The 16172-nt window shown below is 34.4% G+C and overlaps 1 pseudogene; it reads left to right on the top strand.

The window, feature by feature from the left end:
• The first annotated feature begins 567 nt into the window (after positions 1 to 567).
• Positions 568 to 2114, top strand: LOC101322267 (nucleoporin p54 pseudogene; annotated as a pseudogene).
• Positions 2115 to 16172: the final 14058 nt, after the last annotated feature.

Here is a 16172-nt window from a genome sequence, read left to right as displayed (position 1 = left end):
CAGGCTCCAGACACGTAGGCTCAGTGGCCATGGCTCACGGGCCCAGCTGCTCCAGCATGTACAATCTTCCTGGACCGGGGCATGAACCTGTCTCCCCTGCATCAACAGGCAGACTCTCAACAACTGCACCACCAGGGAAGCCCCTACATTATGCTTCTTAATTTTATATTCTCTATCACATTGTTAAACTTCAACAGCACTTTAAAATTTTAAAGCCCTATATTACATTGTGGTTTTCATGTATATATTTGTCTCCTGGGTTTTAAGTCTCTGGAGTATAAACACTAGGTAATTTTTTATTTGAATTCCTAAAAATAGAATACTTTCTATCACACAACAGGTACCTAATAAAAGTGCACTTAATGGTGAAAAATCAAATCACAAATCCTAAAAAGAACATAGCTAAAATATGTTAAGCTTCTGTTAATGACCCGGTTATATCTATGCATATCTCAAAAATGTCAACATTTTATGGGATAGATTTGTAATTTATTCTTTTTTGTTTACAAAAAAGGACACTGAAATAATCACTTTAAAAGCTAGCTGTTGGGGAGTGCACTGAGTGTCATGGGAGCAGCTTATCCCCCTGCTCCCCGCAACACAGCCTTCAACTTTGGGACTCCCTCATGCACCTAGGGTACCGCTGCAGCTGCCAAGGTCCCCACGGGTGGATTTGGAGCTTTTGGGACAACATCTACAACAGCGTGTTCTGCATTCAGTTTTTCTGCTCCAGATAACACAAGCATTACTGGACTCTTTGGTGGTACTCAGAACAAATTTTTGGATTTGGTACTTGTTTTGGCACAACAGCTGGAACTAGTATGGTTTAGGTACTGACTTGGTAACTAAACTTGGATTTGGAGGATTTAATACACAGCAGAAGTGGCAGCAACAAACTACATTAGGTGGTCTCTTCATTCAGCCTACAAAAGCTCCTGCCCAGTTCAAACAACTGATAAATACTGCAAGTGCTCTTTCTGTCCCAGTACTACTGGGAGATGAGACAGATGCTATTTTGGTAAAATGGAATTTAACTACAGGCCTTTTGGGGAACAGAAAAAGGAAATTTTAACAATAACATTCCACCAACGGAATTCAAACAAGAAAATCCCTTTTGTTGGTTTAAGGCAGTAGGTTATAGTTGTATGCCCAATAATAAACATGAAGATGGGCTAGTGGTTTTAGTTTTCAACAAAAAAGAAACAGATATTCAAAGCCAGCAACAGCAATTGGTAGAATCATTGCATAAAATTTTGGGAGGAAACCAGACCCTTACTGTAAATGTAGAGGGTATTAAAACATTGTCAGATGATCAGACAGAAGTTGTCATTTATGTTGTTGAGCATTCTCCAAATGGTACTTCAAGAAGAGTCCCAGCTACAATAATATACGCCCATTCTGAACAAACCAATATAAAAGCACAGTTGCAGCAACTTTGTGTAATGCTTTCTATGACTTGAACAGAACATTCTTCTGCACAGATCGAACAACTTTTACAGAATCCTCCCGCTGATGTTGATCCTATTATCTGGGAGCAAGTCAAAGTGGATAACCTTGATTCTGAAAACTTAATTCCTGTACCAATGGTGGATTTCAAAGAACTTCTTTGAAGACTGAAGGTTCAAGATCAGATGACTAAGCAGCATCAGACCAGATTAGATATCATATCTGAAGATATTGGTGAATTACAGAAGAATTCAACTACAACTACAACTATGACCAACATTGCACAATAGAAGAGGAAACTCATGGACTTTCCCATAGAATCTTCAGGCCCTAATCAAACAGGAAATTCAGAGGAAGAGTGTATATGCCATCCAAGCTGAAGCAATTCAGCTAGATACATTTCATTGTGAACTAAATACCCTACTCAGTTTAAGGACTGAGTAAATGAACTGATGTCCCAAATCAGGAGGCAGAATCATTTTGGAGCAGTCAAATCTGAAGAAAGATATTACATAGATACAGACCTGTTACGAGAAATCAAGCAGCATTTGAAACAACAGGAAGACCTTAGCCACTTGATTAGGATCATAAAAGATGACCTAGAAGATAAGTTAGTAGAACATAGATTGAATGAAACCATCTACATCAGAGGTGGTGTCGTCAGTTGACATTTCACAAACTTGTGTTATAGGTTTGTGAAATACATCTTGTTATATCAGGCCGTACTTAAGAATGAAACTGACCACATGGAGGAGAAAAAAAAAAAAAAAAACAATTCTCCCCCTGACTTGGTTTTTGAGAAGGTTACTTACAAATTGTCATTCATCAAATCTGAAATAATAGTAATTTCACTGCTCTTCAGAGATAGCCTTCGAAAGATTTACATCTATTATAAAAGCTGTAATTACCTTAAAAGAGAAGTACATAATTACCAAAAATATGTATTATTGTACATTTTTACAATAGCATTGTTCTTAAAAATAATCAGTGTTTAATGATTATTCTTCATTGAGCCTATACTCTGCTTTAAATAGCAAGTAAATATGAAATGCCTACTTTGCACATAACGAAATAAACTGAATCATTACTTGGCTGCTGGGGATTTGTACTTCAGAATGTAAATGTGCATCAGTTTTTACAGTTGTGAATTCATCTATGGGAGGATCAAAGAAAATCCAGGAGTATTTAATGATTAATATAGTTTCTTTTCATTCTATAAAGATTTGAAAATATATTTTCATATTATTTTACTTATTTGGAATTTAAAGAATACAATTAAGAATTAGGATATAACAAAGTTACATTTTATCATTTTTTTAACCTTTTTGTTTTTTGAAACGTTTTATTTCTAAAAAAAGATGATGGGAATTCTTTGGCAGTGGTTTGGACTCTGTGCTTTCACTGCTGAGGGTGCGGGTTTAATCCCTGGTCAGGGAACTAAGATCCTGCAAGCCCCAAGGGCAAAAAAAAAAAAAAAAAAAAAAAAAAGTTAGCTGTTGAATTAAAACATCCAGTTTGAAAGTTATTTCTACCTAAATACACTGCTTATATAAGCCAAGACTCATTTGCAGAAGTTTCTAACTCTCAAAGGAATAATCAAGTTCCATGATTGCTCTTTTTCTTTTTTAAAATAGTCTATGTAAAATCCTTTAGTCATTAAATGGTGCTGATATTGTTAACAGTTTTGAATCCTGGGTCCTAGCCAGATCAGATTCCTTTTCAGATCAGAAGCAATGTTTATACATCTTCTGTTTTATCTCCCACCTAGTCCAAGCCTTTGCCCAAATCAGAGCCCCACAACATTAGGTTTCCAATTCTAGTTACTTATTCATTATTTTACTGGAATATAATTGCTTTACAGTGTTGTGTTAGTTTCTGCTGTACAATGAAGTGAATCAGCTATATGTACACCTATATCTCCTCCTTGGACCCCCCTCCCACCCCCCAGCCCCCCATCCCACCAATATATGTCATCACAGAGAGCACCGAGCTGAGCTCTCTGTGATATACAGCAAGTTCCCACTAGCTATCTATTTTATACATGATAGTGTATATATGTCAATCCTGATCTCTCAATCCATCCCACCCTCCCCTTCCCCCCACCCAACCATGTCTACATGTCCATTCACTATGTCTAAGTCTCTATTCCTGCCCTGCAAATAGGTTCATCTGTACCATTTTTCTAGATTCTACATATATGTGTTAATATAAGATATTTGTTTTTCTCTTTCTAACTTACTTCACTCTGTATGACAGACTCTAGGTCCATCCACCTCTCTACAAATGACCCAATTCCATTTTTTTTATGGCTGAGTAATATTTAATTGTATATATGTACCACATCTTCTTTATCCATTCTGTTCTTTATCAACCATATCCATGGTTGTTTCCATGTCCTGGCTATTGTAAATACTGATGTAATGAACATTGGGGTACATGACTCTTTTTGAATTATGGTTTTTTCAGGGTATATGCCCAGTAGTGGGATTGCTGGGTCATATGGTAGTTCTATTTTTAGTTTTTTAATGAACCTCCATACTGTTCTCCACAGTGACTCTATCAATTTACATTCTTACCAACAGAAGTTTCCCTTTTCTCCACACTGTCTCCTACACTTATTGTTTGTAGATTTTTTGATGATGTCCATTTTGACTGGTGTGAGGTGATACCTCATTGTAGCTTTGATTTGCATTTATTTAATAATTAGTGATGTTGAGCATCTTTCCATGTGCCTCTTGGCCATATATATGTCTTATTGGACAAATGTCTATTTAGTTGTTCTGCCCATTTTTTGATTGGGTTGTTGGATTTTTGATATTGAGTTCCATGAGCTTTCTGTATATTTTGGAGATTAATCCATCTATTTCTTCATTTGCAAATATTTTCTCCCATTCTGAGGGTTCTCTTTTCATCTTGTTTGTGGTTTCCTTTGTTATGCAAAACCTTTTAAATTTAATTAAGTCTCATTTGTTTATTTTCATTTTTATTTTCAGTACCCTAGGAGGTGGGTCAAAAAAGATCCCACTGTGGTAAACCACAGCAAATAGTGTTTTCCCTATGTTTTCCTCTAAGAGTTTTATAGTGTCTGGTCTTACATTTAGTTTTTAAATCTATTTTGGCTTTATTTTTGTGTATCATGTTAGATAGTGTTCTAATTTCCTTCTTTTACATGTAGCTGATCAGTTTTCCCTGAACCAGTTATTGAAGAGACTCCATTTTCTCCATCGTATATCCTTGCCTCGTTTCTCAAAGATTAGGTGACCATAGGTCCGTGAGTTTATCTCTGAGCATTCTATCCTCTTCCATTAATCTATATTTCTGTTTTTGTTCCAGTACCATACTGTCTTGATGACTGTAGCTTTGTAGTATAGTCTGAAGTAAGGAAGCCTGATTTCTCCATCTCCATTTTGCTCTGTTTTCTCTCAAGATTGCTTTGGCTATTCAGTGTCTTTTGTGTTTCCATAAAAATTGTAAAAATTTTTGTTCTAATTCTGTGAAGAATGCCACTGGTAATTTGATAGGGATTGAATTGAATCTGTAGATTGCTTTGCATGGTATAGTAATTTTCACAATATTGATTCTTCCAATCCAGGAACATTGTATATTCCTCCATCTGTTTGTGTCAGCTTTGATTTCTTTCATCAGTGTTCTATAGTTTTCTGAGTACAGGTCTTTTACATCCTCAGGTAGGTTTATTCCTATGTATTTTATGATAGCAAATAGAATTGTTTCCTTAATTTATCTTTCTGATTTTTCATTGTTAGAGTATAGGAATGCAAGAGATTTCTGTGCATTAATTTTGTATCCTGCAAGTTTATCAAATTCATTGATTAGCTCTAGTAGTTTTCTGGTGGCATCTTTAGGATTTTCTATGTATAGTATCATGTCATGTGCAAACAGTGACAGTTTCACTTCTTTTCCAATTCGTGTTCCTTTTATTTCATTTAATTCTCTGATTGCTGTGTGTAGGACTTCCAAAATTAGGTTGAATAACAGTGGCAGGAGTGGACATCCTTGTCTTGTTCCTGATATTACAGGAAATATTTTCAGTTTTTCAAAATTGAAAATGATGTTTGCTGTGGGTTTTGTTGAATATCGCCTTCATTCTCTTGAGGTAGGTTCCCTCTATGCCCACTTTCTGAGAGTTTTATCATAAAAACCCATTTAATGGGTGTTGAATTTTGTCAAACACTTTCTCTGCATCACTTGAGATGATCATATGCTTTTTATTGTTTAATTTGTTAATATGGTGTATCACATTGATTGATTTGTGTATATTGATTAATCCTTGCATTCTTAGGATAAATCCCACTTGACCATGGTGTATGATTATTTTAATGTGCTGTTGGATTCTGTTTGCTAGTATTTTGTTGAGGATTTTTGCATCTATGCTCATCAGTGATATTGGTCTGTAAATTTTTTATGATATCTTTGTCTGGTTTTGCTATCAGGATGATGGTGGCCTCGTAGAACGAGTTTGGGAGTGTTCTCCCTCTGCAATGTTTTGTAAGAGTTTAAGAAGGGTAGGTGTTAGCTCTTCTCTAAATGTTTGGTAGGATTCACCTGTGAATCCATCTGGTCCTGGACTTTTGTTTGTTGGAAGACTTTTAATTACAGTTTCAATTTCACTACTTGATTTGTCTATTCATATTTTCTAATTCTTCCTGGTTCAGTCTTGGCAAGTTGTACCTTTCCAAGAATTTGTCCATTTTTTCCAAGTTGTCCATTTTATTGTCATATAGCTGCTTGTAGTAGTCTCTTATGATCCTTTGTATTTCTGCCATGTCAGTTGTAATTTCTCCTTTTTCATTTCAATTTTATTGATTTGAATCATCTCCCTTTTTTTCCTGATGAGTCTTACTAAAGGTTTATCAATTTTGTTTATCTTTTCAAAGAACCAATTTTTAATTTCATTGCTCTTTTCTATTGTTTTCTTCATTTCTATTTCATTTATTTCAGCTTTGATTTTTATGATTTCTTTCCTTCTACTAACTTTGAGTTTTCTTTATTCTTTTTCTCTAGCTGCTTTAGGTGTATGGTTAGATTTTTTATTTGAGATTTTTCTTTTTTCTTGTTGTGAGATTGAGTTGCTATAAACTTCCCTCTTAGAACTGCTTTTGCTGCACCTCATATGTTTTGGGTTATTTGGTCATTTTTGTTGTCATTTGTTTCTATGTATTTTTTAATTTCCTCTTTGATTTTGTCAGTGATCACTTGGTTATTTAGCAGAACACTGTTTAGCCTCTATGTGTTTGTGCTTCATATATATATATATATATATATATATATATATATATATATTTTTTTTTTTTTTTTTTTTTTTTTTTTTTTTTTTGCTGTAACCAATTGCTAGTCTCATACATTGTTGTTGGAAAAGATGCTTGGTATGATTTCAATTTTCTTAAAATTACCAAGGCTTTATTTGTGGCCCAAGATGTGATCTATCCTGGAGAATATTTCATGTGCACTTGAGAAGAAAGTGTATTCTGCTAATTTCAGATGGAATGTCCGATAGATATCAACTAAGTCTATCTGGTCTATTGTGTCATTTTAAGCTTATGTTTCTTCATTTATTTTTTTGTCTGGATGATCTGTCCATTGGTATATGTGAGGTCTTAAAGTCTTCCACTAATATTTTGTTACTGTCCATTTCCCCTTTTTGGCTGCTAGCATTTGCCTTATGTATTTAGGTGCTCCTATGTTGGGTGCATAAAGATTCATAATTGTTATATCTTCTTCTTGGATTGATCCCTTGATCATTATGTAGTGTACTTCCTTGTCTCTTGTAACAGTTTTTAATTTAAAGTCTATTTTATCTTATATGAATATTGCTACTCCAGCTTTCTTTTGATTTTTCCATTTGCATGGAAAATCTTCTTCCATCCCCTCACTTTCAATCTGTGTGTGTCCCTAGGTCTGAAGTGGGTCTCTTGTAGACAGCGTATATATGTATCTTGTTTCTGTATACATTCAGCCAGTCTGTGTCTTTTGCTTGAGCATTTAATCTATTCACATTTAAGGTAATTATTGATGTGTATGTTCCTATTACCATTTACTTAATTGTTTTGGGTTGTTTTTGTAGGTCTTTTTCTTCTCTTGTGTTTCCCCCTTATAGAAGTTCCTATAGCATTTGTGGTAGACCTAGTTTGGTGGTGCTGAATTCTCTTAATTTTTGCTTGTCTGTAAAGCTTTTGATTTCTTCCTCAAATATGAATGAGATCCTTTCTGGGTAGAGTAATCATGATTGTAGGTTTTTCCCTTTCATCTCTTTAAATATATCCTACCACTCCCTTCTGGCCTGCAGAGTTTCTGCTGAAAGACCAGCTGATAATGTTATGGGGATTCCCTTGTGTATTATTTTTTGCTTTTCCCTTGCTGATTTTAATATTTTTTCTCTGAATTTAAATTTTGTTAGTTTGATTAATATATGTCTGGGTGTTTTTCTCCTAGGTTTTATCCTGTATGCAACTCTCTGTGCTTCCTAGACTTAGATGGCTATTTCCTTTCCCATGTTAGGAAAGTTTTTGACTATAATCTCTTTAAATATTTTCTCAGACTCTTTCTCTCTTTCTCTTCTTCTTTTGGGACCCCTATAATTTGAATTTTTTTTCATTTAATATTGTCCCAGAGGTCTCTGAGACTGTCCTCAATTCTTTTCATTCTTTATTCTTTATTTTGCTCCTTGGCAGTTTTTTCCACCATCTATCTTCCAGCTCACTTATTCATTTTTCTGCCTCAGTTATTCTGCTATTGAATCCTTCTAGTTTATTATTCATTTCAGTTATTGTGTTGTTCATCACTGTTTGTTGTTTCTTTTAGTTCTTCTATGTCTCTGTGAAATATTTCTTGTATTTTCTTGATATGTGCCTCCATTCTATTTCTAAGATTTTGGATCATCTTTACTATCATTATTCTTAATTCTTCTTCAGGTAGGTTGCCTATTTCCTCTTCATTTATTTGGTCTTATAAGTTTTTACCTTGTCCTTTCATCTGTAACATATATTTTTGTTGTCTCATTTTTTTGATGGGTGGGACTATGTTCCTGTCTTGGTGTTTGTTTGGACTGAGGTGTCCAGCACTGGAGTTTGCAGGCAGTTGGGTAGAGCTGGGTCTTGGTTCTGAAATTAGGACCTCCAGAAGACCTCACTCCTATTAATTTTACCTGGTGTCTGTGGTTCTCTGTTAGGCCAGTGGTTTGAACTCAGTGCTCCCACTGCAGGAGATCAGGCCTGACCTCTGGTCTGTGAACCAAGATCCCTCCAGACACATGCTGCAGAAAAACAAAAGAGCAGAAAAATAACAAAGAATAACAAATAAAATAAAATTAGAAAAATAAAAGAATATATGAGAAAATATAAAAATATAAATGAAACAACAGCAACACAGTAAAGCAGAATCAAAATAGCAAAAAAAAAATTTGCCAGAAAAGGCCTTGGCTGTGGGGGCATCTTAGACAGCGTTGGAACTTAGGCGGAGGCAGGGCCTAGGCCCAGGGAAAGTCTCTGGCTAGTGAGGGACAGGGCTTAGGCTCAGCACAGATGTAGATGGCCTTGAAGTGGTGACTTTAGGCCTGGGACCCAGCAGGCTTACTGGAGCCCAAGTGAGTGGTGGAAATGCTGGCTGAATTCCTTTCTAATTCTCCAATCTTCCAAGGTTCTCTCCCCCTCCCTGCTGATCCCCTCAACATTTTGGGCCCCTTCCGAGTGTAGGAACCCCTCCCCTCCCCAGTCTCCCCTCAGCGGCACCGGTCCCATCCCACCTCCACTTCTTCTCCCATCCTCACTTCCCCCCACATCCTACCCAGTCACTCAGGGGATTCTTCCTACCACTTAGGTCTCTGAGGTCCCACACCAGCACCTGGAAGTTACCCTATTTGTGAGGAGATGTGAACTCCACATCCTCCTACTCTGCCATCTTGACTCTGCCTCCTCCATGATATCTTAAACTACTATCATATGCCAAACACTGAAATAAATATTTCACATGCCCAACTTCATTTAAACACTCTCTAATAATATTATATGGGTGCTGCTAGTCATATTGTATTAGAAATGAAATAGAATGTGGAATGTGGAACCTAGATACAGAGGACTTTATCTACTTTACATAGCAAGTGATGAATGGAACTGGGAATTCTACTGATGTCTATTTGACTCCAAAGCCTCTGCACTTAAATATTATGCCAAATTCAATCATTAAAATTATAAATAAGTCTACACAGGGTAAAGAATAGTTACACAGTAAACAGGGTAAAATTTGGCAAATCATATGAACATGACTTTCCAAATTTGGTTTTTAATTTTCTCTCTACTACCCTGAATAAGGTAGGTTTCTATATCCTGAATATATAATTAAGGAGAAAATTTATAGTTTCACATATTTTTCTGAATAATATAGATTAAAAAGAATTAAAGATCATTGAACTATCACCACCTTTATATCTACTTTTAATATGACTTTTTTAAGTTAATCTTTTAGGTATCTACTTACCTCACTTGATCTCACTTTAAGTATAGGGAACAAATTAGAATCAATAATTATTTATTAAAACTCCTCTTAAAAATATGTGTTAATACAGTGATCCCCAACCTTTTGGTACCAGAAACCAGTTTTGTGGAAGACAAGTTTTCCACAGCTGGGGGCGTGGGGGGATTGTTCAGGTGGTAATGCGAGCAGTGGTTCAGGCAGTAATGCGAGAGATGGGGAACAGCAGATGAAGCTTCGTTAACCTGCCTGCCTCTCACCTCTTGCTGTGCTACCCAGTTCCCAACAGGCCACTGACCGGTATCAGTCTCCATTCTGGGGGTTGGGGACCCCTGTGTTAATATAATCATGTCTTAGTTATCTTAGTTGGAAAACTTGGATAAATCTTTAGTTCTTTTCATTCTTCTGGACACTTACATCCACAAAAGCCAAAAAAAAACCTTTCAAATAGAAGAAAATAATCCTGTCATGTGCAGGCATAACCCACACATGGGACTCCACTGTGCATAGAATTCACCTTTAGACTCTTGATCATATCATGCAAAGTTCTTCACAATCCATTCCAGCCTATTTTTATCCTTATCACATGCTATCCTTCCTCTATACTCTATGGTCTGTGTTTCTGCCATTCACTGAACATGAGCTACTTCATACTTTCATGCTTTTAAAACATTCTGTTCTCTCATCCTTGAATGCACATTTCCCATATTTCTGCCAGGAGAATAGAAACTTTTTTCTCATGGCACAAATTAAAAGTTGTAAAGAATATACCTTCTGGACTAGGCAGAATTAAGAATTCATCCTTTATGAAATCAGCAGTTTGCAAACAAGTAATATTGTCTTTGTCATGCTGTGTTGTAAATGCAATTGTTTACAGAAATTAGCTCATCAAATAGTGATTCTCAAAGAATTCCAAAACTGAAGTGAAGCTATCCCTAGAAAAGAACTGCTGAAGATCAAGTGGATGAGCTGTGCAAACTGTAGTTTTTCCCAAATTTCAGTGGTTCTATGTAGTGTACCCAGCTAATATTAGTGTTATATATTATTTCTGGTAAACATAAATTAGTGATGAGGATGCATACCAATATTTTAGTTATTTCTAGTATTACTTTACAGGAAAACTAAGAAAGAAAAAAAGTTATCCATTAGTAAATTTAAGATGAACACCTATATTATTTGAGGAAATTCAATGTAATTTTCCACTCTTTTCTTTATTATGCAACAGTACAGTTTAGTTTGATGCATGGGTATAATCAAATATACAAAATACATATTGAAAATCCTGGCATACAGTAGATACTGAATTTTTAAAAAACACTTTTAGTACTATAAAACCTGGGATTAGGGCATGGAGAGCCTTGGGTGAGGCCAAAGAACTCAGGTTATACTCAGGAAGCACAAGTGCTACCTAAGGTTCCCTAGCAGGAGAGGGAAACAGGACAGAATACAGCTCCTTCACATTCTGTAATGTGGCTGAGGGAAAAAGAGAGAAGAAATAATTTGAAGTTGGAAATTTTAATTTCATAGCTGTTTTGTTATTTATATATTTATCTTCTTATGTGTGAAAATGAGTGCTTCTCATGAATATTTCTTTAGAATTATAAAGAAAGAAATTTCCTTTTTGCAAACTCTCATGTAATCTAAGGTCTTGAAATTCTGTTTTACACCTATTTTAAAAGTTTTGGTCATTATGGCTAAAGTACTTTTGTCCATATAATTTATTATAGCAAATAGCAACAAACAGAAAAGAATGCATTTTCTTAAGTATATTTACAATGTTTTTGATAAATAATATTTATTAAAACTGATTTTTCTAAAATAAAATTTTAAAGCTACAGATAGATGCTTTGTGTCATTAAATGGGGATAAATTATTATAACTTCATAAGAATATCACCTTTGAAATATAAAGTTCCTTTAAATGAAAAGTTTTCTAGTATTATACAAATAGACATATTCCTCTTCTCTGAAGTATTTCAAAATTGTTCATTTTAGTAGATAGTTTGGAAGTTATACTTATATTCTGATTGTAATAAAACAAGATTCATAGTAAAGGAAAAATAGGTATTGACATTGTTATATGATTTTTGTTGTTAGTTGCTCTACACTTTAAATACTTTGATTTAATAGGTAGAACAGCCCTCCTTTTCCCTTCATCCTACCAATTATAGTAATATACAATTTGTTTAATATGGTTGTAGCTTTTTAAAGGTAAACTTCTCTATTATGTTCATTTACAAATTCTTAGTTATATGATTGCTCCAGACTCAAATTCTTTTAAGATTTGTGAAAATAAACAAGTTGGTTTCCCTTGAATAAATATTGACATCTGAATGAAAGACAACAGCACTGGATAAGAGCCTTGAGAGCATAACCCATTCACCAACACAATGTTAAAACCTATGATATTTAATCTTATTTTTGGTTAGCTTGAATTTTGTAAAACTCATTTTGAAATCTAAATGGGAGAAGTAGTTTACATATCAAACCAACTTTATGCCAAAACCCTTTAGTATTTCCAGGATAAAATATTTTTTAAACATACAAAATGGCGAGTAAAAATGACTCTTTAAAGTTTTTTGTTTTTTGTTTTTTTTTTTTTTGCGGTACGCGGGCCTCTCACTGTTGTGGCCTCTCCCGTTGCGGAGCACAGGCTCCAGACGCGCAGGTTCAGCAGCCATGGCTCACGGGCCTAGCTTCTCCGTGGCATGTGGGATCCTCCCGGGCCGGGGCACGAACCCATGTCCCTTGCATCAGCAGGCAGACTCACAACAACTACACCACCAGGGAAGCCCGACTGTTTAAAGTTTTGCCCTTGAGAATTCCTTGAAAAATGGTAACAAGGTATGGCACTGGAGAAAGAGTCAGAGGGCAAAAGTGTGTTAAGGCACTAAGTACTGAGTGCACGTGTGGACAGACATACAGACACACACATATAGAGACACAAATACAAAGACATATATTTTATAGTTACAACTTTAACTTGAAACTATTAACATTCTACATACAACTATTTAAAAAAATAGAATTAGTTTTATTTTCTCTGTTCATTTTGGGAGAAAATTTAATTTTTTAAAATTTAATTCTTTTTAAAGATATTTTTATCATTGTCTTTTTTTCCCTGTGAAGCAGGGAAGCTTCTGTCTTTTGGTTAGCATGTTAATTTTATTGCATTTGATAATTATCTTAAAAACAGCACTTGATATTTTATGTGCTTTTTAAAACCTGTCAAACACATTTTAACTTTAAAGCCTGCAAGATTTGGGGAACAAAATGTAGGTAATGACTTTTAATCAAAAGAAATTTCATTGAAAAGTTTTGCACATTAACTAAATCCAATAAATAGTCTGTAGAAATCTCCATGAAAGGAAATGTTTAGAATATTTATCATTAGAAGACTGTGATTAAGCTTAAGATCACTTTCACCTGACAAAGTGGAAGGCATTAGAAAGAGGCACAGTTTAATTTGTAACCATGAACCATATTTTTTCTCTTCCTTATTGTTCTCCTTCTAGTCATTTCATTCTCTTTAGCATTTCTGCCAAGGCATGGACTTGGAAGAGACAGGAAATAAATTCACATAACAAATTAAGAAGCTAATAATTTACACTTTTTTTACGTGATCAGGTAGAGAAGAGACTGATATTCTTGTTCGGCTAAACAGCTCCATTTGATCTATCCTTTTCGTGTATTTGTATTACCCTGACAGCAAGGCTTTTTTATTTTTTTTGCAGTACGCGGGCCTCTCACTGTTGTGGCCTCTCCCATTGCGGAGCACAGGCTCCGGAAGCACAGGCTCAGCGGCCATGGCTCACGGGCCTAGCGGCTCCACAGCATGTGGGATCTTCCCGGACTGGGGCACGAACCCGTGTCCCCTGCATCGACAGGCGGACTCTCAACCACTGCACCACCAAGGAAGCCCAGCAAGGCTTTTTGAACTGAAGAATTTGTAGTGTAAATGTGCATGTTGCTGAAGATACTAAGTTTTACCTTTGTGGGATAAAATCAGTTTCATAAATTTAAAAATGTACATTTATTTTTCTTCTGATTGATTTATTACTAAGCTATTATTTCTCTTTAAACATAAGCTACCTTATTTTACCTCCATCAACATTTTTACTTTCCCATTAACTTTTTTTTGAGTCACACATTTTAAAATTCATTAAATATAATGAATCACAAAAGAAACATGTATATAATTAAATTTTCTTTTCTGTTGTATTATGAAATATATTTATAAATGTAAAACTATTAGAGTTCTCAAATGTGAAGGGTCCATATAACCAATATAACAGATATTTTGTAATGAGTATTTAGTACTTATGTGATGATATCTCACAGACAGCAAATTCTTATCTGAAGATGTAATTTCCCCCTGTAGGCAATGGGAATACCCCCTTTAAAACTGTATCTAGCTAGCAACATTAAGGTTTTTCATTATTTTAATATGAAAGTCAGAATGATTTTATTAAAGGCAGTCATTTAGGGGAAGAGTGTGTACAGTTTCAGTTTAACTTCTTTCATTTTTAAAATGTAAAATTGCTATTTTGAAAATTATCTTAGTTCTTCATTGAATAAAACATGAAACATCATATATATTTTCTGAATAGTTTGTACATGTTACTGATTTTTAATTTGAAATAACTCAAGCTATAAATGTACATGACATATTTTATAACCAACTAGCTGGCCAATCCTTTAATAGCTACTAGGTATATAACACTAAATCTAAAATTGTGCATTAAAATAGCTAGTGGGAATCTGCTGTATAGCACAGGGAGATCAGCTCCGTGCTTTGTGAGGACCTAGAGGCGTGGGATGGGGAGGGTGGGAGGGAGGCTCAAGAGGGAGGGGATATAGGTATACATATAGCTGATTCACTTCTTTGTACAGCAGAAACTAACACATTGTAAGCAATTTTACTCCAATAAAAAAATATTTAATAGGAAGCCATATAGAGAGTAATTACTCAGATTCTGAACACTAAGCGACCTAGGTTCAAGCCTGATTCTACCACCAACTAGGCATGTGAACTTGGGAAAATTATTTTAATTCTTGGTATCTCAGCTTCAACTTTAGTTAAATGGGGTTGAATAATTCTATCTCCTAGGTTTCTATGAGGATTCCATAAATTAATACATATATCATTCCTAGAATACTGCTTGGTATATGGTAAATATTATGTTAGTATTAGTTATTAACCATAATTATCAGTATTATTATTATTTTATAGTAATATGAAATGATCAAATCAAAGGCTTTGAAAAGCATGTCACCAGCTCAACTAGAATATATTACTACCAGAGACTTGAAGTAAGAAGCAAACAAAATAACTAATTTAAAATATAAAATATAGAATAGTATATTTCTTACCAATGCACTAAATTTTAGAATAGTAAGTCCATTATCTCCTTTTTCATTTGAAATGGATTGCAAATGTTAGAATATATATATATTATAATCTTTACTGTTTCATTTATTTTAATAATCCATTTATTTTAATCCTGTCATTCAGAAAAGTAAAACGTAAATTCCCAAACATGTGATTTTTCATAAGTTGAAATAATATTTAAACTCTTGAATCTTATTCTTCCCCAAACCAAGTCACTTTTGCCTCATCAGTGACGCTCATAAACTCAGAACACCAGGGAAATGTACATTATATTATTCTATTGCTGCTACAGCACTAACTGCCATCTTCATTGTGTAACATGAAACCATAAGGAGAACATACTCTTAATACTTTTCACACATTATGCAGTGACATGGTCCAGATTATTCTTTTCCTACTTATATGACCTCAGTGACTTCTTCAATAAATCAAAACAAAATATTCCCACTTTTTAAATTTACTTAGAATATGTCTCTAGTTTATAAAACAAAGGAACTTTGAAGTAAGTTCACTATACAAGACATAATACAACAAAGCTTTTTTATTTTCATGGAATAGTATTTCATAGATTTATAATAAAATCAACTTCTTTGAGAGTATATCAAATCAAACAGATTATTCTCATTTGAAAACTATCAAAACGACTCGATTCACTCTACCCTTAATCTACTTCTTTCTGTTATAGCATACACATTTTTAAATTGCATTCTCTGTTAGAAATAACTTTTTAAATCCAATATTTGAATTTAAAAATAATATGGAGAAATAAAGATTTTGCCCTTAAGGTTTATGTTTCTCTCAGGAAAAAAATCTTACTGAAATTATCAAAATATAACATTACGAATTTGATA

The sequence above is a fragment of the Tursiops truncatus genome, chromosome 18, assembly GCF_011762595.2.
Source record: "Tursiops truncatus isolate mTurTru1 chromosome 18, mTurTru1.mat.Y, whole genome shotgun sequence".
Taxonomy (NCBI): domain Eukaryota; kingdom Metazoa; phylum Chordata; class Mammalia; order Artiodactyla; family Delphinidae; genus Tursiops; species Tursiops truncatus.
Note: the sequence above shows the minus strand (reverse complement) of the source record. Positions and strands in the feature narration are given on the sequence as shown.